Source organism: Culex quinquefasciatus, chromosome 3 (assembly GCF_015732765.1).
Source record: "Culex quinquefasciatus strain JHB chromosome 3, VPISU_Cqui_1.0_pri_paternal, whole genome shotgun sequence".
NCBI lineage: Eukaryota > Metazoa > Arthropoda > Insecta > Diptera > Culicidae > Culex > Culex quinquefasciatus.
Window position 1 is genome coordinate 83,480,774 of NC_051863.1, and position 22,081 is coordinate 83,502,854.

General features: G+C 38.0%; 1 protein-coding gene across 16 annotated transcripts in view; it reads right to left on the reverse strand.

The window, feature by feature from the left end:
- Positions 1 to 22,081, reverse strand: part of LOC6034026 — a 40,005-nt gene that overhangs the window by 13,655 nt on the left and 4,269 nt on the right. The window lies entirely within an intron of this gene.

Consider the following 22,081-nt stretch of genomic DNA (forward strand, 5'->3'; position numbering starts at 1 on the left):
ATAAATTTTGCAAAAAGACCAGATGGGATTATCCTGCCAATTGTTCGTTTGTAAGCGCCGCTTTATTCACCTCATGTATCGCTGTGTAACATTAAAAGTGAAATTCTCCTCTTTTAGGACCTTTTTTGGAGTTTTCATCTATAAAAAGAACATCGCTAAAAAATTTAAAATATGTGTTGTACTAAAAATATTTCTAATCATCCAAAAATTTGTTGGCGTATACTTGTAATATAACATTTAAAAGAACAATCAGGCATGGTAAGCAACTTTAGCATGTTATAAACTGTTAAATTCCTGCAATCTTGTAATGGTCATTTTCAATTAAGGTTTAAAAAAATCATAAAAATCAATAGATCTTATTTTTGTTGATGATTTTGTGTGTTTATTTGAGAAGCATTTTACATATCGTGATTTAGGAGGGTCGATGGCTTGAAACCCATCTGGCGAGGTAAAAGGGGTAGGTGGCGGTCGAGAGGGGAATTCAGGATTTCCATTCGAGCAGTTTTTGCTTTTTTCTATAATGTATTCCTTATGGGAGAATTCAATTCAATTTATTTTGTCAGTAAATAATCAATTTACAATTCCGTATTTCTTATAACCTAATAGAGTTTTGGAGTTCCTTTCAACTATGGTTTACACTATAATTCATTTTGATGTAATTGGATATTCTAACAATAGATTTGGCAAGAGAAGGAAAAATTAAAAAAAAAACCTTCTAGATTTGCTAAGGAAAAGGATAGAAATAGAAAAGCTTAAAACTAAATCACAGTATGTTTTGTCTATTGACGTCGAAAACTTCGCTGCACAAGGCAGCTTATCCGTTGTAGATGTACTTCATCATCAGCTCACTGAGAGCTTGGAATTGTTCTGCCTTGTTTCGACAGGCACGAAAGCGCGTGAGCATCTCTCCAGCAAGGGCGAAAAACTCAGGAAGCGTGAAGAGATCATCACCGGTAACATCAGCTTGTCCCGGGGGAGAACCGCCCCCAGAAGCGGCTACTCTAGCGTACGAACCTCCCCAACCGGGAGGGAACGCTGGGTTGGTCGATGGAGCCGCTCCGCCGCCAGCTGCTGCAGCGGTCGAGCTCGAAGTCTTCGGAGGTTGGCGGGACGCTGGCGCTTTCTTCTTCTTGTCCTGCTCCTCGATGTACTTTTTCCGCGCGGCACAGCCACGGAAATTCGCCGTGTGGTTTCCACCACAATTGGCGCACTTGACACGTGCTTTGTGCTGCTGGGCGTTTTCCCCCAGTTGGTCTTTCCGCGGAAGACTGCACCTTTCGGTGAAGTGGGTCTCACCGCACTTTACACACCGGGGTGGGAGATTGCAGTTTCTTGAGCCGTGTCCGAATTTCTGACAGCGGTGGCATTGGGCTGCGTCGGCCGGATTCTTCGTGTAGAATCGCCACGTCACAAAGAAGCCGTCCAGTGCTTTGATCCGCCGTAGGTCCTGGATTTTGACGGACCCGCGATCGAAGTACAGGAGGTACAAGGTGTACGTACCTGTCACCGTAGTCGATTTTGAGAGCACCTTTATCTCTCGAGGCTTAACCTTGACGCCCGTCAGGTGTTCTTCCAGGTCGGAGATCGGGCGGTCCGGATATCCCTGAAGGACGATCTTCACTGGGACCTTCTCTGCAGGATCAAATGTGAAGAATTTGAAGTTTCGCAACTTCAACTTCTTCACCACCAAGTCGAAATGCAGCTTTTGTGGGTAATCACTTGCACAGAAGTTTTGCTAATTTTGAGACAAATTGAGTCCCTCAAGCAACTCGTCAACATCGTCAGCCAACGTATCCAAAACAAAAATTGGAGGTGGTCGTCGTTCCTTCGGAGAGTTACCATTTTTCTGCTTTCCTTGCTTGCGCGCAAGTTCATCATCGTCATCGTCGTCGCCAGCACTGCTGCTGTCACTGTCGGTGTTGTTTTCATCTCCACTCAGCATATCAAATTCGTTGCTGGTGGGAACGTTGGAAGTGGTTGTCGTCGTAGTGCTGGTGGACTGCTGCTGCTGCTGCTGCTGGCCGGAAGTGCTTCCGGATGCCCGGGTCGATTGTCTCGTCCGTACCGGGGACTCACGTGGACGGTATGACACGTGTAAAAATGAAGGATCGGTGACGTCACCGGGCACGCTCCCGTGCGCGATGGCGGTCGATGCGGCATTGTTGTGTTTACCTTTCTGCACTCTGCCGGTAGATGAACTTCGCGGGTTTTTCGAGGCCGCACTCGAACTGCCTCGGCCACGGCTGGCCCTTGGCATGCTGGAGGAGCAAACTCGCGGGTAATCACGGTAAATTACGGCGAAAAAATCGAAAAGTCTGAAGAGCTCCGAACACTTGACTGTTGCTGGCTGGTGTTGCCAGTCCCGATGTCCTTATGGGAGAACTGTCATTTCTACCACTCGAATCGGGTGCTCCATTGACTTTGTCAAGTCCCAAACCTCCCCAAAACCCATCCCATACAATCACTCGGACGATCTGTTGGCGACTGAGTCTGAGCGTTGAAGAACACTATAATAATACACAGAGAAGAGCTTTAAATGCTGCTGGTCACATGCTCTCAGGCAAAATTCGAGCTGAAGATTGGGCTATATGATCGGTAACGATCTCTAGATGGGTGAAAAATAAATGAGGTTTCCCCACAATCTCGCTCATATCCACGTCCTCGGATCGGTCTCTCGTGCTCGTGTGGCATGGCATTGAGGGATTGGTCTGGGGAATGGAGCATTTTCATTCGAGCAGTTTTTGCTTTTTTCTACAATGTATTTCTTACTGAGCGAACTGTCAAAAACTGCTCGACTGCGGGTGCTCCATTAGAGGGGGAACTGCTCGAATAGTTCGTCAAAACTTGGGCAAAACAAGCGAAGTTACGAATAGTTATTGCGAAAATTTTATAGAATTCTCATCAACCCTTCGCGCCTGGAGCAAAATGATTTTTCAAATGTTTTTTTTTCTTATTAGGCCGTTGCAAATATATTTTAAAGTTTATGTCCTCGGCTCTGACCATTAGTTTTAAAAATATCGAGGCATTGACAATTCGCAAAAAAAAACTTTTTGTGGGACTGTACATTGGCATTTCATGAAAATTTAAAATGTTTTCAAAGGAGTTCAAACATGCTAAATATGATTATAAACGCGGGAAAATGCATTTTTACTGGTTTTTATTTGATTAAACTTTAATTTCCTAATTTTGAAGTTTTTCGAAAAATATTTTTTTGCCCCTGATTATTCAGGACAACTTTGAAAGGGGGCGACATAAACTTTGAAAAATATTTGCAATGGCCTTACTAGTAGGTATTTACTAAATTCACCCAGATGGATAAAACTTCAATGACAGAATGATGACATCCTAAATTAAGCAGTGCAGGTTGCATCACACTCAAAAGTCCCATGGTCGTCGAGATATTTACTTTAAAGTCAGAAATGATTGTTACTTACAAGTTAATCGGTTGGTAACGATAGTTGTTTAAGCGTTTTTACACTCAATCAAGGCATGCGTTGCTTCAATTTTGAAATAAGCAGCTTTTCAAAAATTACTTTTTAGTACATGTCTCGGGTGAGTTTTCAAAAGCCGTAAGAGCCACCGTGACCTCTGACACTAGTTTTCGTTTTTCTCCAAAATGAAACAAAATTTCATGTATCTTAAGTTTGGGGCACTTGAAGGACGTTTAGATGAACAATCTCAAGCATTTTTGATATTGGTTTTTCGTAAGTAGGTCGAATACCGATGCAAAAAGGACTCTGTTTACCAATGGCTCTTACGGCTTTTTGAAAACTAATCCGAGATGTTATTAAAAACATTATTACCTAAGAATTTTATATAAAACGATGAAAATTCAATAAAAATGCTTTACTATCAAGCAAAGCCAGACAGACAAATAAAAGCGAAGCCCTTTCCATCGGGCAAAAATCTATTAACAAATTGCAAGCATATCGGAATTATTCAGTGATGCGAAAGCACCTTCGTACCATTCCGAGAAGGCAATCTATTGAAAATCAATCAAGGGTGGTTGGTTGGGTCGAACCCAATGTCTAACCCGTGATTAATTATCATTAGCCATTACAATTTGGGATCACGAAAAATCCTGAAGCTAATCTCATAAGTAATTCTGTGCTTTCTAGCTATAAATTCATCTGTTTGTCAATTTCCCCAAGGAAAAATCAGAAGGTTTGAGGAGCTTGAAATGGTTCAATTAAATTGCCACCGGTTTCAAAACACAATGAAGCAGACGAGGCAAAGGATGAAGCACGCAATTAAGCACGTAAATTCCTTCGTCCCTGAACCTATAGTCACCGGTTTAAAGCCAGGATAAGGTAACTTCAAACAAATTCTTATTAGATAACCACACCGTTGGTTGGCGTCTATCCTGTACTAAGGCTTGTGATGAGCGGCAATCGGATGAGGCCAGGTCATTGCAGCATTTAATTACGAGTGGTGCTGCAGTTGTGCCGGAACAATGTGCTTCTGTCACAACAAAAGCGCAACAACTTGACTCGAAAGCACCTCTGCTGGCAGGAACACTTGTCACGAGTGCAGACCTTCGTCAAAGTTCATCACCGCGAGGCCAGGCCAAAAGCATAACGCGAATGAGAAGGGCAAAAGCTCAGGCAGAAGGCAGAACGGCACACGTGTCTACCTTTGTGAAGGGGGAGGGGGGGGGGGTCGGTTGAAAAAGCACGTGAGTGGTGCCCTTGGTCGACTGATGGCCGGATGTTGCACCACGTGGAATTATATTTGGACCGAGTGATCGGGACCATCCACGTGGTGCGCGTTCGGAACGCTCTGGCTCTGGTCATGTGGAATTTTCTAGCGAACCGTGCGTTATTCGTCACAGGGCTTTAAGAGCAGTGGTTACGAAATCACAATTGCACACACAGTAAAAAATATGAAAATTTTGAAGGTGTAATTTTCTCTTTAATGATGTAATTTTACCTTAATTTAGACTGAAAAAAACATTACCATCATCAGGGGTGACATTGGGTCTGGGGGTGAGATTGGGTCATACAAAAATGCTGAAATTTGTATGACCCAATCACACCTCCAGACCCAATGTCAGCCCTGGCGATGGTACACCATAAAAGTGGTAAAATTACACATTTTCAGAGGTAAAATTACTCATTTTTTTTACATAACAGATGTACCCCTTCCCAGATGTAATATTACCATGTTTTTTAATGTGAATATTAATATTTTTGGTGTGCTTTTGAAACAATTCCCACAATGAACAATACCTAGGTAAGACCACGATACATTTTGCCATAAATTTGGAGAATTGACATTAACATTTCTAGAGTTTTTTTATAGGTCCTATAAACATGTGATATGTGATATATGACCTTTTCAGAAAAAAACTCTGGATTTGTATGTTGATTCCTTAAGAGTGCCAAGAATTTTAAATGAACTTGACGTGTGAGGAAAGCTAACTGAATTTTCAAACCTCATTACTCTGTCCAACATAACATTTTATCGATAAGTAGAATGATGGATCTGGACAGTTTTCATCAAATTTACTGACATCCGGCTCCGACTGTGAGATTAAGTTTTAATGAAGTTACTGAATACTTAAAGTGATTCTTTGAAAGCAGCTGCTATTTACCTAGTACCGTCATCAGGGGTGACATTAGGTCTGGGGGGTGAGATTGGGTCATACAAATTTCAGCATTTTTATTGCCCAATCTCACCCCAGATTTAATGTCACTCCTGATGGTGGTATATTTTTTTGTTTTTTTAAGAATAGAATTTTATTCTGGCACCTTAGTTCTTTTAGCTTTGATGTAGGGGTTATTTTTTGTTTCATCCTATACAATCGAAAAATGAAATGTTTAAAAATACACTGTGCAGCACATTATCAAAAATCTTTATAACTTACTCTCTTCACGATGAAAATTGACTCGAGGTTAAGTTGTTGCTTCGATGGCTTTGATATTAAAATATGCCACGTTCACGTAATAACGTGCTTTCGATTAATTCAGAGCGATAAGGATCGCTTTGCGAACCCCTGGTTTGAAAAGAATGGATAGAACCCGAAAAAAACAACAGCAAAAAAAAAGAGAGACGGAGGATTCATGCTCCATCAAGTGACGGGCCAAATTCGTTACCTTGTTCCCGTGATACGACACACTGGTGGCGCTCCTGAACAACTTTCCTTTCCCGGCGGTCGCCACAAAGGGACTGCCAGCAATGTGTTGGGACCGTGGGAGGGTTCGGCACAATACAGTCAACTCGCGTTACGGGTAGTCTCTGTGCTCATTTACGTTGTTCATAAATTTTGTGCTATGATGATGAAATTCGCAGCATCGCAGAATAAAAGTCACCATCGTCGTCGTCGGCGTCATCGTCGGGGGACAGTCTACAAACACTCCACTGTGTCAGCATCAGTGGAGATGTAGCGGTAACGGCGGCGGCGCCAGAATGGGCCACGTGGCAACAATGGCCAACCGACCCTGGAATGGGAAGCGCAGGGACGTGGAAAATTAAAACTGAAAAATAATTTATATTACCCGCGTGCAGGAATGTGGCTGGCCCAAGCCCCCAAAGGCGTCACCGGTCGGGTGAGCCTGGAAAGATCATGTGGCACTTTTTGGGTCCCGGAAAGTGTGAAAACATATACAACTTTTAAACGCCCCTTTCCGCGTTGTACCAGCTCCGCGTTTCCTGCCTCCCAGAGTGAGGGCAGCAGCGACAGCAACGTAATAAACTCATTACATTAACACTCGGTTCGTCGTGCGTGGCACCGCACTACGGCCCCGGTCAGGACAATGAATGGCGGAATAAGGTGACATTGGCACTTGACAGGTCGGGGAAGCCTTTTATCGCACTTTTCATTAGTGGTTTCTCTGTAGGCTCCTGGAGTGACATCAATCATGTTTGAATTGTGTGGTATTTGTGGGTATCCTTTGGGGACATAAGCCACTTGTACTCGTCACTTCAAATTAAAAAAAACGATGCATTTGATGGCAAAAACAGACCGCAAGTTGGTTTCGTGGCAAGAAAAATAAGGAAGCCAACCATACTGCAAAGATAGAAAGATGGAAAGAGAGGGATAAATGTAGAAAATATATTAACCACAAGCACCTTAAGCATGTCAGCAATCTTTCCATAAATATTAAATTGTTAATTATTCATATCACATAATTTGGCTTAGTATTTTTTCTAGCTAAGAAAATTACAATTTTCACGGGGACTATAATTCAAAAACACTAAATTTCACGGAACGTGACAAGTATTAGAAATAATAAAAGAAAATCTTTTATAAATATATTAAAAAAAAATATCTAAAAGAAGCTGTAACTTAAAAACTAACTTAATCCACCTATGTGGTTGATGCCTTCCTCACTCTTTACCAAAATTTGTCAATTCGATGGAATTTGACAAATTTTTATCTAGTTTTTCTTAAGATCAGCAATAAAAAATACATAAATATCACTTAAGTGACCAAAACATGAGACAGGGTTGCCAGTTTCTCAATGTTTTGGACTCGTTGGAAAGGTCTTTTGATTACCTAACCAACGAAAAAAACGAAGTTGACTTTATAGCTGTCGGCCACCATTGCTAGTACCAACCACTAGTGTCTTCCTTTATCTTCAAGGACTTCGCCGCCCTGGGCTCCTAAGTGTATGAAAGTATGGCACGGAGCGACGGCGCCGAATACCCAAATTTACACAAAGAATTTTAGAGCGCCCGCCGCGGGATTCGAACCTACGACCTCTGGATTGTGAGTCCAGTGCGCGGTCCGATTGATCCACACGGGCGGGACAGGCCATGTATAACACAATGGTATTTGAGTCGATTGTCAATCACTTATCTATCATCCGGATAAATACAAAAACACATTTTTATACATATCTTTTGAACTACTTATCGAAACTTAATAAAAATCAATAGGTACGTATGGAACCTCAAACCAAATCGAATGCAACTGGTTTGACCAAAATCGGTTCAGCCAGTGGTGAGAAAACTCAGTGTGAATTTTGGACACATACACACAGACACTTGTTCAGTTTTCGTTTCTGAGTCGATAGGGTATTTTACCCTAGTAACATTTTAGGTTTTAAGTAGGCCATAAAAGCCTATTTAGGCCGTATGAGAGTTGGCAGAACTATGATAAAACCTGTAAGTTTAAAAATGTTACTAGGGTAACCATTAGGGGACCCCTAGTAGAGCCGAAGCACATTTTTCACAAATTTTCAATTTTTTAAGCACTTTTTCATAACCCTTTGTACAAAACAATGAAAACTGAAGTCTTTTGAAATTTTTTGACTATTTGTTTCATCAGTTTATTTGAGCAGAAAAATAGCCATTTGAAAAAAAAAGTTTTTTGACTGTTATTGACCACTTTTTCCTATAGTGGACCCGGGTCCATAATCCGATTGTGGAGCCGGGTCCACTATAGGCAAACTGTTATTTTTATACACAATTTAACCGATATTTGATGTTTTCATGGATGGTGTAGGTTTAATAATAGGTATAATGAATAAAAGATGTATTTTGCTCACTTTTCATCATAAACAAATATGTTTTGTTAACAAATTTGGCTTTTAACAACAAAAAAAACCTAACAGACATTTAAACACATTGATTTCCGAAAAAGATCAGAGAAAACGTTTCAAAAACCACTGTAAACATAAAAATATTTAAAAAAAGTAATTTTGATGCACATTTTTTCATATTAATTTCATAAATGGTTGACCGAAACTAAACAATTGATTTGTTTACTGCTGATAAAACCACGCATGTTTATTTAAAAATGTTTTGTTCTTGATTTATTATTATAAAATATAATTTCAAACTGCAATTATGTTGCTTCAGTTATGTTTAATTGACTATAGTTTTGATTAATAATGATTTTTTACGGCTTCAGCATGTTTGGTACGTTTAACATGAAACAGCTATATTTATACTCACAATTGAAAAAAAAATATGCGTTTATGTTGATAACATCAAGCATTTATTGTAGGTTTAAGAGAAAATTTTGCTTATATACAAAGTTTGTTTCATTTTTGAAGGTTTAATTAACAGGGGTCCACTTTTGGAAAAGTTTGGATTTTCGTTGTCTTATATTGGACCCCCCTAATTTTTGCTCGAAAATGAGCAGTTCTTCGCTTTATTTTAGTAAAGTTTCTTAAACTTACATTATTTCGACTTGTTGAAGTTAAATAATCAGTCAAAAAATGATTGGATAATTAATTCAATCATAAAATATAAAAGCAGTTTTGTTGTGAATATGCTAGTGGCCATGGATGATTTCAGATGTCGAACTCAAAACACTTATTTTGGTGAAAAGGACAATTCAATATCAGTCAACATTGATTTAAATGATGCTGAACATGCCAAATAAAAGATTTGGAGACAACAACACGCTTGAAATTGTGTTTTATTGATTTTTTCATCAAAAACCCTTCAGGGGGTCCATTATAGGATAGGGTTCCACTCATGGATAACGTACCCTAGATATACATGAAGGTGGGTCTATGAGCTGAGATAAGTAAAAATAAGAAATTCTGAGTACGCCATCAAATCGAGCGTCTAATTTTACATAAAAGTCTCTTCGACACCAAATTCCTATCTCATCACCGTTTCAGGCTACAAATTATTGAAAAACACTACACCCAAAATTCAGAATCGAGATAATCGTTCTCTCAAAATTTATTGAGGGCTCAGTGCCAAAATCGATAGAATAATGGTACCAACTCACACCATCATAACAAATGAGTTCATTCGTTAGTTGAATCAATAAATCTCCAACAAGTGTCATACATCGACTTCTGACTTCTCCTGGGTCACCAAACTGTGGTGGCCGAGGCAGCTAAGTCATTGGATTGGTTTGTCAAAGGTCTCTGGTTCGATTCCCGTTGTCGACACTTTTGGTTTTTTGTTTGACGGATGAACTTTTTTTGCAAATGAACCTCGAGAGAATAGTTCTATCGCCCATCTCGAGCTGTGTTCTCTGCGTCCGTGAATGGTACCACTATTCTCTCGACTCGAGACCATCATTCTCTCGGACTAGCGCTGCCAGTTTTGGGTGTACTTTTTCGCATGTTCAAAAATGAAAGGGTCGTACCGCCCTTCCGTCATGAGATAACAAAAACGGACCTCGGATTTGTGATCAAGGGCAAAAGTTACCCCTTAGGACAAAGTTTCACGCAAATCGGAGAGGGTCGGGGCAACTGCTGTGTGAGTTGGCGGAGAATTACCCATATGTATTCAACAAACTTTTGAACGAATCAATAACTTTCCTCACATTCTGCATTGAAGAATTTTGTCTAATTGAAAGAATTTTGTCTGGAAGATTTTTCCGAATGTTTTATCGGTACTGGGCCATTTTTTTTTCCTGGAAACAATGCATAAGAGCAATTCTCTACGAAATCGGTCTTTTTTCTTCAATTTTAAGTTTTGTATTTTTTAATCCGACTGAAACTTTTTTGGTGCCTTCGGTATGCCCAAAGAAGCCATTTTGCATCATTAGTTTGTCCATATAATTTTCCAAACAAATTTCGCAGCTGTCCATACAAAAATGATGTATGAAAATTCAAAAATCTATACATTTTAAAGGAATTTTTTGATCCTTTAGGTTTTTTTTGGTTGTAGGTATGGATACGGACTACACTGGAAAAAATTATACACGGTAAAAAAAATTTGGTGATTTTTTATTTAACTTTTTATCACTAAAATTTGATTTGCAAAAAAACACTTTTTTATATGTTTTAGAGGACATAAAATGCCAACTTTTCAGAAATTTCCAGGTTGTGCAAAAAATTATTGACCGAGTTATGAATTTTTTAATCAATACTGATTTTTTCAAAAAATAGAAATATTGGTCGCATAATTTTTTCAACTTCATTTTTCGATGTAAAATCAAATTTGCAATCAAAAAGTACTTTAGTGAAATTTTGATAAAGTGCACCGTTTTCAAGTTAAATCCATATTTAGGTGACTTTTTTGAAAATAGTCGCAGTTTTTCTTTTTTTGAATAAGTGCACATGTTTGCACACTTTTAGAAAAAATATTTTTGAAAAGCTGAAAAAATTCTCTATATTTTGCTTTTTCGGACTTTGTTGATACGACCTTTAGTTGCTGAGATATTGCAATGCAAAGGCTTAAAACAGGAAAATTGATGTTTTCTAAGTCTCACCCAAACAACCCACCATTTTTCAATTTCGATATTTCAGCAACTAATGGTCCGATTTTCAATGTTAAAATATGAAACATGTGTGAAATTTTCCGATCTTTTCAAAATTCAAAATTTTCGAATCAAGACTAACATTTTAAAAGGGCGTAATATTGAATGTTTGGACAGCTGCGAAATTTGTATGGAAAATTATATGGACAAACTAATGATGCAAAATGGCTTCTTTGGGCATACCGAAAGCACCAAAAAAGTTTCAGTCGGATTAAAAATAATAAAAAAATCGAATGACCGAAATCCTAGCCCAAGCTGTTAATTTCGACAAGATAGCACAATGACATCGAATTGGTGCCGCAGGTGTCCAAATTTCAGTTTCCAATTTTCAATGAACCATTCACTTTGAAGATTATCAACACACGTGTTCCAATCGTGCTGGGGTTTTGAAAAGTGTAGGACATTTGCAGTTACGTTTTATTTTACGACTGTTGGATATTTTTGTCTGCGGCTTTCATTCTCTTTCCTTCCCAAGGCTGGTGCTGAATCATACTAACAAGGATAACTCTCCGAGGTAAATCACGTTACGCAAGGAATTCACAAAGTTCACCCACTAGCAACACGCCCAGCTCTCGCATATCTTTGGGGCGAGCGAAAAGGTTTCAAAAATTTAAGAATACTTTTGCATTCGCTCGCTTGTTATGCTAAGCATAAAGTTGGAGCTGAATTGTTGGGTGCCTGAATGCTTGTTTTTTTTTTATTATTTGAACTGCAACTAACAGAAGAAAAAAAGCTCTCAGGTGAACAACAATACTTTTGGTGAGAAAACTTTTAGAAGAAAAAAAGAAAAGTTTGGAGAGAAATGTGAGAGAATAAAGCGAACCAAAAAGTCAGACAAAAACTGCGCACGAGAAGAATGTCTTGATTTTGGCATCCGTCCAAGAAAATTTGCTTTGATATGGCAAAAGTGTGGTAGATGTTGTGATATAAATTTACTTTATTCTGGCCATTTATCATTATTATTTACGTGTATGCATTCAAATAGCCCCAAAACCATGGGTTGTCGCGTCCCGTGACGTCCCGGTCCGGGTGTTCTATAACAGAGGAACGTCGAAGTAGGAGGTCTACAACAAACGCCATGTACAAAGCTGCGATCGTATCCCCGCGACATGATTGCAATATTTTGTATACATAGTACAAAAACAGCCAGACAGTGAAAGCTTTTCTAGGAGCACGGCCGGGCCTGAGGAATCGAAAGAAAATTTATGACAGCGAAATATTTATGGATGGTTCTGGAACAAGGACCAGCTGGAGGCGGCAAATTGTCGCTTTGAGAGAACCATTTTTTCATGGAATAAAAGATATTTTCTTTCTTCTCGTGTTGCAACCCGAGCGTACACACCCGCATTCAAAACGGTGACGTTTTGATAAATAGCTGTGGTGAAGCGTGTTTTCCTATGGTTTCATCTTCAATCAGAAAGCAGGCAATCTATTTCCGGTGAGGAATCTGCCTTTTCTCGTTAGTGTCGGAGAACAATGTCACATTTTTTTTTATTATCGCTGCGTGCACACTTCGGCGAAGGTGATGAATACAATGCGGATAACAAGGCAAGCAATAAAGAACCACAATTGAATTCCACTTAAACCACATGTCATTCATAATTGGATTCCGTTAGGTTTGACCGTAAATTAAGGTGGTTTGCAGTCTGCAGAGCTATTGCGCTGTTGGAAATATTTGATTTCATGAAAGTGGGTATTAGGGTGGGTACGTTTTTCAAAAAGTTCTCGGATCAAGTTTCAGTATGGTTCCCCTTGTAGCTTGTAGCAGCTCATTTGGTTATAAACTGGCTGCGCGCATCAGGGTTAAAGTTTACATGGGAATTACTATGGGAAATTGGAACTTTTTGTTCAAACGCTCCTACAGGTCTGGGAAAATCACGCGCCAACTTCTGGTATAGTCAGGCCTAAGGGGAATGGTCTGGAGAACACTTTTCCTGAAGAGAGCATATGGATTCGTTGTCCCTAGACCTGGCGCATCGGCAAACAATCCGATGTTTCCGGAATCAACGGTTTTGCCTAAAAAGCATCAATTTTCTTAGCATGCTATGAAAGCTTGATGAACACCGCGACGCCATATGTCAGACAGCTACCACGTGGTTGAAATATTTGCAAAAAAAAATTTGCTATGCAAAGATTCTGAATTCGACTAAATAATGTCAGGATTACTCGAAATGATCATTTTCTAGTTAAAAGAAGGTTTGCAATTGAATATTCCAGCCGTTTTTCACCCCGTGGTAGCTGCCTGACGTATGGCGTCGCGGTGTTCATCAAGCTTTCATAGCATGCTAAGAAAAATTTGATGCTTTTTCAGGGAAAACCATTGATTCCGGAGACATCGGATTGTTTGCCGATGCGCCAGGTCTAGGGACAACGAATCCATATGCTCTCTTTGGGAAAAGTGTTCTCCAGACCATTCCCCTTAGGCCTGACTATACCAGAAGTTGGCGCGTGATTTTCCCAGACCTGTAGGAGCGTTTGAACAAAAAGTTCCAATTTCCCATAGTAATTCCCATGTAAACTTTAACCCTGATGCGCGCAGCCAGTTTATAACCAAATGAGCTGATATTTGGCATGAAAGTCCCTATGGACATGCCCTACAAGAGGAACCATACTAAAACTTGATCCGAGAACTTTTGAAAACGTACCCACCCTAGTGGGTATTGTTATAATGCAATAAAGTCAATGACTAGATTATTCTATAACTTCTTGGCTCATCAGAAAGGTCAAAACAAGAGACAAAGATCTGCCTTTTTTTTTAATCCAAGATTTTCTTTACGATGTACATTCATTCAGTTAATAATATTAAGTGTCCAATCACAATCGGTGACTTTTCACCTCAATTTTAAATACTAGCAACTTTCATTTATTCATGAAATATTGTAGCTTTCGCTATTCAGTGATTTCAAATGTAGGAGATCCTACATTTATAAAGGGAAAAGCAGGGGTCGTTAAAGTGGATTTCTTTGCTTTTTTGGTTGCGACATAAGCTGGTGCTCCGGCTTTGAAATTTGGGATTCGATTCGATTATCTGACTCGGTTACCTAAGTTCAATTATCCAAAGGATTCTTAGAAACTTCGGATAATCAAATGAAGGGGTTTTTATTGTCACTTTTACTACAAATTCAGCCTGTTAACTTACTACATGCATTTTCTCAATAATTCATTGCCGTTATGTTGGTCGCCAGTCTGGACTTTAATTTTCCAAATAATATTGGGTCATATTTGAGATCAACGACCCAAAATAAGTCAGTTAAAAATGTTGTTTTTTCGTAGTGCGATAGATTCGGAACTATTTTTTTATCAAAATATCTGATATTCTGTCTAGAAAAAGTGCACACCTAAATGCTTATAACTTTTGATAGGGTTGTCAGATCTTAAATATTTTGGACTTGTTAGAAAAGTCCAGCGATGGGTCGCATGCCAGATCCGGAAATCATTTTCTAAAAAATATCTGAGATCCTGCCTCAAAAAGTGTAACAGTGCTCACAACTTTGGACCCCTTTATATAGGTCTTACAAATAACTTTCTAAAAATATAAAAAAGCATTACTTTATCCACCTTAAGGTGGTTGGTGCCTTTCTCGCATTCATAAAGTGAATACACTACACAGCTTCAAGAAAGTGTATAAATATCTCTTATTTTTTTCAAAATATCTGACATCCGGCCTCAAAAAATGTGTATTAAAAACACTAGAGTACTTATAATTATTGATAAGGTTGTCAGATCTTCAATTTTTTTGGCGCGTTGGACAGGTCTTTTGATTACCTATCTAACGGTGGGTCGCATGATAGATCCCGACAATTTTTTCATCAACATATTCGAGATCCAGCCTCAAAAAGTGTATAAATAACACTTAAGTGCTCATAACTTTTGATGGGGTTGATAGATCTTCAATCTTTTATTGCGTTGGATAGGTCTTCAAAATGCCTTTCCAAAAAAGATAGCATGACTTGCAAAAACTACCCTTTTTACAATCTTCCGAAGTTTAGCTATAATCTTTTTTTTAGCATAACGTTTGAAGTACTTTTCTAAACTTCATAATATTGACTAGGGTCTTGTGGGACCTCAAAACAGATCGAATGAGACCAAAACGGTCCAAATCAAAACATCACAGAAGTTTTCGTTTTCAATGTCTCGAAATTCATAAAAAATATCATTTAAAAAAAGATATTTTCAAGAACTACTCATGTACAGTATGTAAAAAAAGTATTTATACCCCTTGGGCACTATGCACATTTTATGATGAAACATGTAACAAATTTAAAGTTTGACAGGAACCTAGTACTACGTTTTGTTCAGAAACTCATGCCAAACATTTTGCTACAAAAAGCTCATGAAAAGATGATTTCTATAAAAGGTATATAACAAATACTATTACGAAAATAAAAAGGTGAAAAAAGTTTGTACACCTTTCGAAAAATTAACATAAATAATGTTATTTGTTGACAAATCACCATAAATCCAGTCTCCCAACTCCAAATAGGCATCTTTGACTGATTAAAAAAGTAATTTGGATTGAATATAAAGTTTACTAATTACTTAGTATAAAAGATTATATAACTCTGGAAATTCTATATAAAACTTATCTTAACTTAATTTTGCAAACTTTTAATTCAAATAAATGTCAATATATTACCATAGAATTGCTAAATAAACATTTTGGAGTGGGTATAACACCGTTTTGGGGGTAATTGTATCGATAGAATAGATTTTTCGTTGGAATTTCGTACCAACCCGGAATTACGTCGTAGGAAAATCCGCCGGCATCCGAACCGGTCCACGATTCACAAGTCAACCTATGTGGCATCGGAAAGGGCATAAAATTTCCGATCTTTTGATACCCATACATCTAGGTTTTCTTTAAAACCTACGTTTTTAAATACATAAGCAAAAACGTTGTTATGGTTTCGTTTGAGCAACCTGCCAAAATGTATGGAATTTCGTAATTTTTGTTCTCGTGGATCAAACTTACTTTTTGCCCAGGTATTTAAAAACGTAGGTTTTAAAGAAAACCTAGATGTATGGGTATCAAAAGATCGGAAATTGCACAGTGTTCGGAATGGCAAAATTAAGTGGAATAAATTGATAACTCCTTTATTTGACGTCCTAGCCAAATGGTGTCTTCGGAAGAATTGTTGTACTTGATAAGGGCTATCTTTTGAAGTTATTGACGTACAGGGTGACGACTTCGATGGTGTCAACCAAAACTAACTTTGTTGGATGACGTTGTAGGGCTTTGGTGTCTTAGGCAAAGTTGTAGAGGAGAAAATTTCATGAAAGTTTGTCCAAGGCACCAAATTTGTAGCTCTTAATCTACTCGAGATATACGCCATTTTTGCAAAAATGGTTCAAAAAAGCACTTTTTTGGTGATAACTCAAAATGTTAGCATTTAAGCGGCCTACTATGTTCTGAAGAGTTGTTTATGACATAAAATGACACATCTTTGCCCAAGACAACAAAATGTTTTGAGCCTTTATTGAAGAGTTATAACCATTTTTATGTGATTTTGAGCCTAGTTGTTGTTTTAAATGGCGCAATGGCGCACCGAACAATGCACCTGAAAGTACACTTTCAACTACATTTCCTGAAAATATCTCCGTGTCTATCCGTGTCTATTTTTAGATATCTCGATTTGAATTTGACGGTTTCAATCAATCTATTTATTAATGTTATTCGAAGTCATATTGAATATGAGTTGAAAATCGGTGAATTGAAGGGAAAATTGATCAATTTTTATGGAAAATACTTTGTCTATAAAAAAATACTACATCCTTTCTAAACTGACCAAATATAAAAGGAAATATTTAATTTTAAATCCGAACAATTATTTAAAATTTTAATTTACATTATTTTTGGGCTAAACATGTTTTTATTCATAATTTTAGAATGTGTGTCATAATTTTAATTTTTTCCATAACAATAGATCAATTTACCGATTATTACCACGTTTTCAATAAGATTCCACTTTAAAATATAAATAAATTGATTAAAAACCGTCAAATTCAAATCGAGATATCTAAAAATAGACACGGAGATATTTTCAGGGAATGTAGTTGAAAGTGTGTACTTTCAGGTGCATTGTTCGGTTTTGCGCCAAATGCGCCATTTTGAAAACATAGAAACTTGAAAATAGGCTCAAAATCACATAAAATGGTTATAACTCTTCAATAAAGGCTCATAATATTTTGCTGTCTTCGGCAAAATGTGTAATTTTATGTAATAAACAACTCTTCAGGTTTGTAGAACAAACCAAAGCTTGAAAACTTGATCATGATACCTCGCGACGCCTTAGACGCCATTTGATTTTGCTGGGGTCAATTTTTCGAAAAAATGCCTTACTTTGAAGGTCTGTACCGAGCTCCAGGGTGCTCCAAATCTCAATATTATATTATCTACACGCCAATGATGTTGAAATAAACGCTTCAGTGGCAAAATGTGACATTTTTGAAAAAAAAAACAACTTTTTTTACGGGTTAAATCCCATTTAAAATTCAAATGCAAAGCGCCAGCTCCTGTTACGTCCAATCAAGCTCACATTTTGGATTTGGGCTCAGTATGCCCACCGGAACAAACCCTTGAATGCCCGCCAAAAATTCATATTTGTTACCTATACAACTCGTTGCAAAATACGATTTTTAGTACTATTCATATTTAATAATAAATAAATGTAAGACTCGTGCTGATAAAATCATCGTTTTTCAATTGAGTTTTCATTTGGGATCCTTCCTCGATGGTCCCTTCGATAATGATAACCAGGGACTAAACTTGGTATTTCCTCTAGCTCGAGATACATAGAACGACAGTTAACCCTACCTTTCGTAAACTTGGTAAAAATATTATAATTTGATGACAGTTTTTCCTTCTATACAAAGGGTCATCTTCCAGCCTTGACGCTGCGCTGCCCAGAAAATTTTAATATAATGAGTGGCGATGTTCTGACGTCCACAACACCACCTGTTATTTTTGGCCAAATGTGTTAACTTTAAACTCATAAAAACAGGCAGATACTTTTGGTTTATACATTAGGGTGGGTGTTTTTCAAAAGTTCTCTGATCAAATTTTAGTATGGTTCCTCTTGTATAGCATGCCCATAGGGACTTTTGCTATATAGCTCATTTGGTTGCAAACTGGCTGCGCGCATTGAGGTTAAAGTTTACATGGGAATTACTATGGGCAATTGGAACTTTTGCTCAAACGCCTACAGGCCTGGGAAAATGCCAACTTCTGGTATAGTCAGGCCTGGAATGGTCGAGAACACTTTTCCCAAAGAGAGCATATGGATTCGTTGTCCCTAGACCGCGCATCGGCAAACAATCCGATGTCTCCGGAATCAATGGTTTTCCTGAAAAAGCATCAAATTTTTCTTAGCATGCTTTGAAAGCTTGATGCACACCGCGACGCCATGCGTCGGGCAGCTACCACGTGGGTGAGAAACGGCTGGAATATTCAATTGCAAACCTTCTTTTAACTAGAAAATGATCATTTCGAGTAATCCTGACATTATTTAGTCGAATTCAGAATCTTTGCATAGCAAATTTTTTTTTTTTTGCAAATATTTCAACCACGTGGTAGCTGTCTGACATATGGCGTCGCGGTGTTCATCAAGCTTAGCATGCTAAGGAAAATTTGATGCTTTTTAGGCAAAACCGTTGATTCCGGAGACATCGGATTGTTTGCCGATGCGCCAGGTCTAGGGACAACGAATCCATATGCCTCTTCAGGAAAAGTGTTCTCCAGACCATTCCCCTTAGGCCTGACTATACCAGAAGTTGGCGCATGATTTTCCCAGACCTGTAGGAGCGTTTGAACAAAAGTTCCATTTCCCATAGTAATTCCCATGTAAACTTTAACCCTGATGCGCGCAGCCAGTTTATAACCAAATGAGCTGATATTTGGCATGAAAGTCCCTATTGGCATGACCTACAAGGGGAACCATACTAAAATTTGATCAGAGAACTTTTTGAAAAACGTACCCACCCTATTATACATATTTCATTTATCCAGTTAGATTTGTTCTAAAAATGTCAATTCCGCCAAATTTATGTTTTTCTTCCCTGTTTTTGAATATAGAAAATCTATCATTGATGTAAATTGATTCCCACCCAAAACGGTTTCGTCGACGTGACGTGCACAGATTATGCTAATTGAAATTAAAACGACGAAGAAACATGCAATTTTCGTCTTTCATTTGTACGACAGTTAGATGTGACTGAAATATTTTCTGCACTGAATCAGCCACGTCCGCCAGGTGTGTCGGCAATGTTCTGTGATGTGAATGAATATACCTTTGATAACACATCTGTGCGGAAAAGGGTTCTTCGTGGGTCCTTTGGCCGCTTTTCTGCTGCACATTCTTACGTCGGTCGCACATCGAAAGACGCAAGGCAGCCACCGTCCGTCCGTCGTACGTGAGAGGGAAGCAGAATGGAAAACCACCTGAAAAATGGTCCTTTCTTGCCAACTGCTGGCGTGTGGATGTTGCTGATCTACGTGAGTTAAAAATGATACGCCATTATTTTCGCCGCACAACCTCCACTATACACAATCAAGGAGCAAATGTGAGAAAACTTGCACCAATTGGTGTAAGCAGTGACGTAAGCGCTCTCAATAAACCGATATCAAAGAAATGGTTTATGGGAGCCATTTTCTGAACTTTTTCAAATTGAACACTTTTTTCAATGCTGAGTTTGAGTTTATGCAGCAATTCCATTCTAAAAAGGGCATAAACCGAAAAAACGTTTTCCGATTGGGCTCAAAGCTTTTCTGGGGTTCCTTGGCTGATATAATTAGACCCATTTTTGTTTAGCCATTAGGGTGACCTTCACCTTGCTTGGGTGGTCCCAAACATTGTCATTTTCTTAAATTAAAATAATAACTTCGACCCGGCTGGCTTGGACACAAATTATAGGTTATTAGATAGACTTTTGCGGGAAAATAGATTTATGTCCAAAAAATCTAGTCCAACAGTTGAAAAAGTTGTATTGTAAACATTCATTTGCGCCCAAGACAGTTCAAAACGTTTATAACGGCTCTGAGTTAAAATGTGTTTTTTTTTGGGAAAACTAACGAATTTTGGACCACCTTACCGCCTAATGGCCAAGGACCCCAGATTTTTTTGGTGTGTGCTCTTTTAAAATGGAATTGCTGTATGTTAATATTTCAAATAGTGTGGAATTCAAATGCTGGATTAACAATTTGTGAAAAATAATAATAAAATTTGCATGTTTTTGATTGGATTGGAACATTGGACCATGTCCACCTGATATATTAATAATTTTAAACGTCTTTGTTCTACCTATAGGTTGATGAAAATTCAAGGTAGCTTTATCTTGATATAATCCGGAATGGACTTGAATAATCTACGATATATTAATTTAATACATTGAGAGGTTTTATAATTCAATCATGAGTTTAATAAAAACTGGTACTTGAATGCACATTTGTGTTCGGAAAGCGCTTTTTCGGTGATCAATTTAAGCATTATTTGACTTTGGTTTATTGCTGATTTTTGAAGAACACAATTTTAGAGGGTTCTGACAAAATCTCGATGTCCATTTGGTCAGATTTTTTTGAGCAAACAAAAAAACGTAAGTAAGGCTTCATCCATAAAGTACGTCACGCTAAAATCGGCCAAAATTATTATTATTATTAAAATTATTATACTTATGCTGAAACTCACTATTGAGTACCGAAACGATGTTTGCCTTTCACACCTTACTGAGGAAAGGCTATAAAATCACTTGAAAAATAAACTTAACACAAGAACGCCCAACGCATGTCCAACACGGACGCCCAAGCCTCCCAAAGTTGGAACGGCATTTCAACTGTTGGTTCTCGGACATAACTCAACCAATCGGAATGATTCTTGTTTTCAGGGATTTGTAAGAATGTCTAGATGATCCTAAAATTTAGCAGAACTTAATTTGAACAATTCAGTAATTTCTGCGACCGAGAACATCGTTCCTTATTAAAAAATAACTGCATCGTGTTTTTAAACGCGAAAAAAGTGGGAACGATGTTTTTAATCGCAAATTAAAGATTTGATCTAATTGAGTTCTGTAAAGTTCTAGGATCATCTAGACATCCTAACAAATCGCTGGGAAAAAGAATCACCTTGATTGGGTAAGTTATGCCCGAGAGCCAGCGTGTTGAAGTTACCGTTCACACTTTTTTGGAGCCTTGGGCGTTGGAATGTTAATTAGAACTCCTAACCTTCAGATATCTACTCCGGACCAAATTCTGAGCGAATGTTTGTGTGTGGTAAGATGTTGGTCGAAATAACTGCAATCGATTATCTTGACTCTGGCTGAACTGACTTTGTCCGTTTTTATCTCATCCATCAGTAGCATCTACACCGCTATTGGAAATCATTAAGTTTAGTTAATTACTTCAAAATTGTGCTAAGAAAACGATGTTGACTAAAGTCCGAAAGATTGTAAAAAGGGTGGGCTTTGTAAGAAAACCAATTAGGTTATTTATTTTTAAGAAATGAATTTGAAAGACCTTTCAAATAAGCCTAAAACATTAAAGATTTGACAACCCGTCCTTAGTTAAATAATTGAAAGACAATTCAGAGGAGTCTAAATGATCGAGTATCTGAAACCCCTTTCCAACAGCTATGAGCACTTATGTGTTATTTATACACATTTTTGCAGCTGAATCTTAGATTTTTTTTTTCTCTGTGAGGAAGGCACCAACCGCCTTATGGTGGACTCAAAGAGAAAAATATGTTTTAGCTAAATAAAACGTTCGAATGATTTACTATTATATTTTTTCCTGAATATGAAGCTTACTCATTTGAATTCAAACATAGGCATTAAATGCCTTTCTGGAATTTAGGGTTATCTTCAATTCACTGCATTTCAAAAGTAGATTCGAGCAGCAGTATTCACAGAAAAAATATG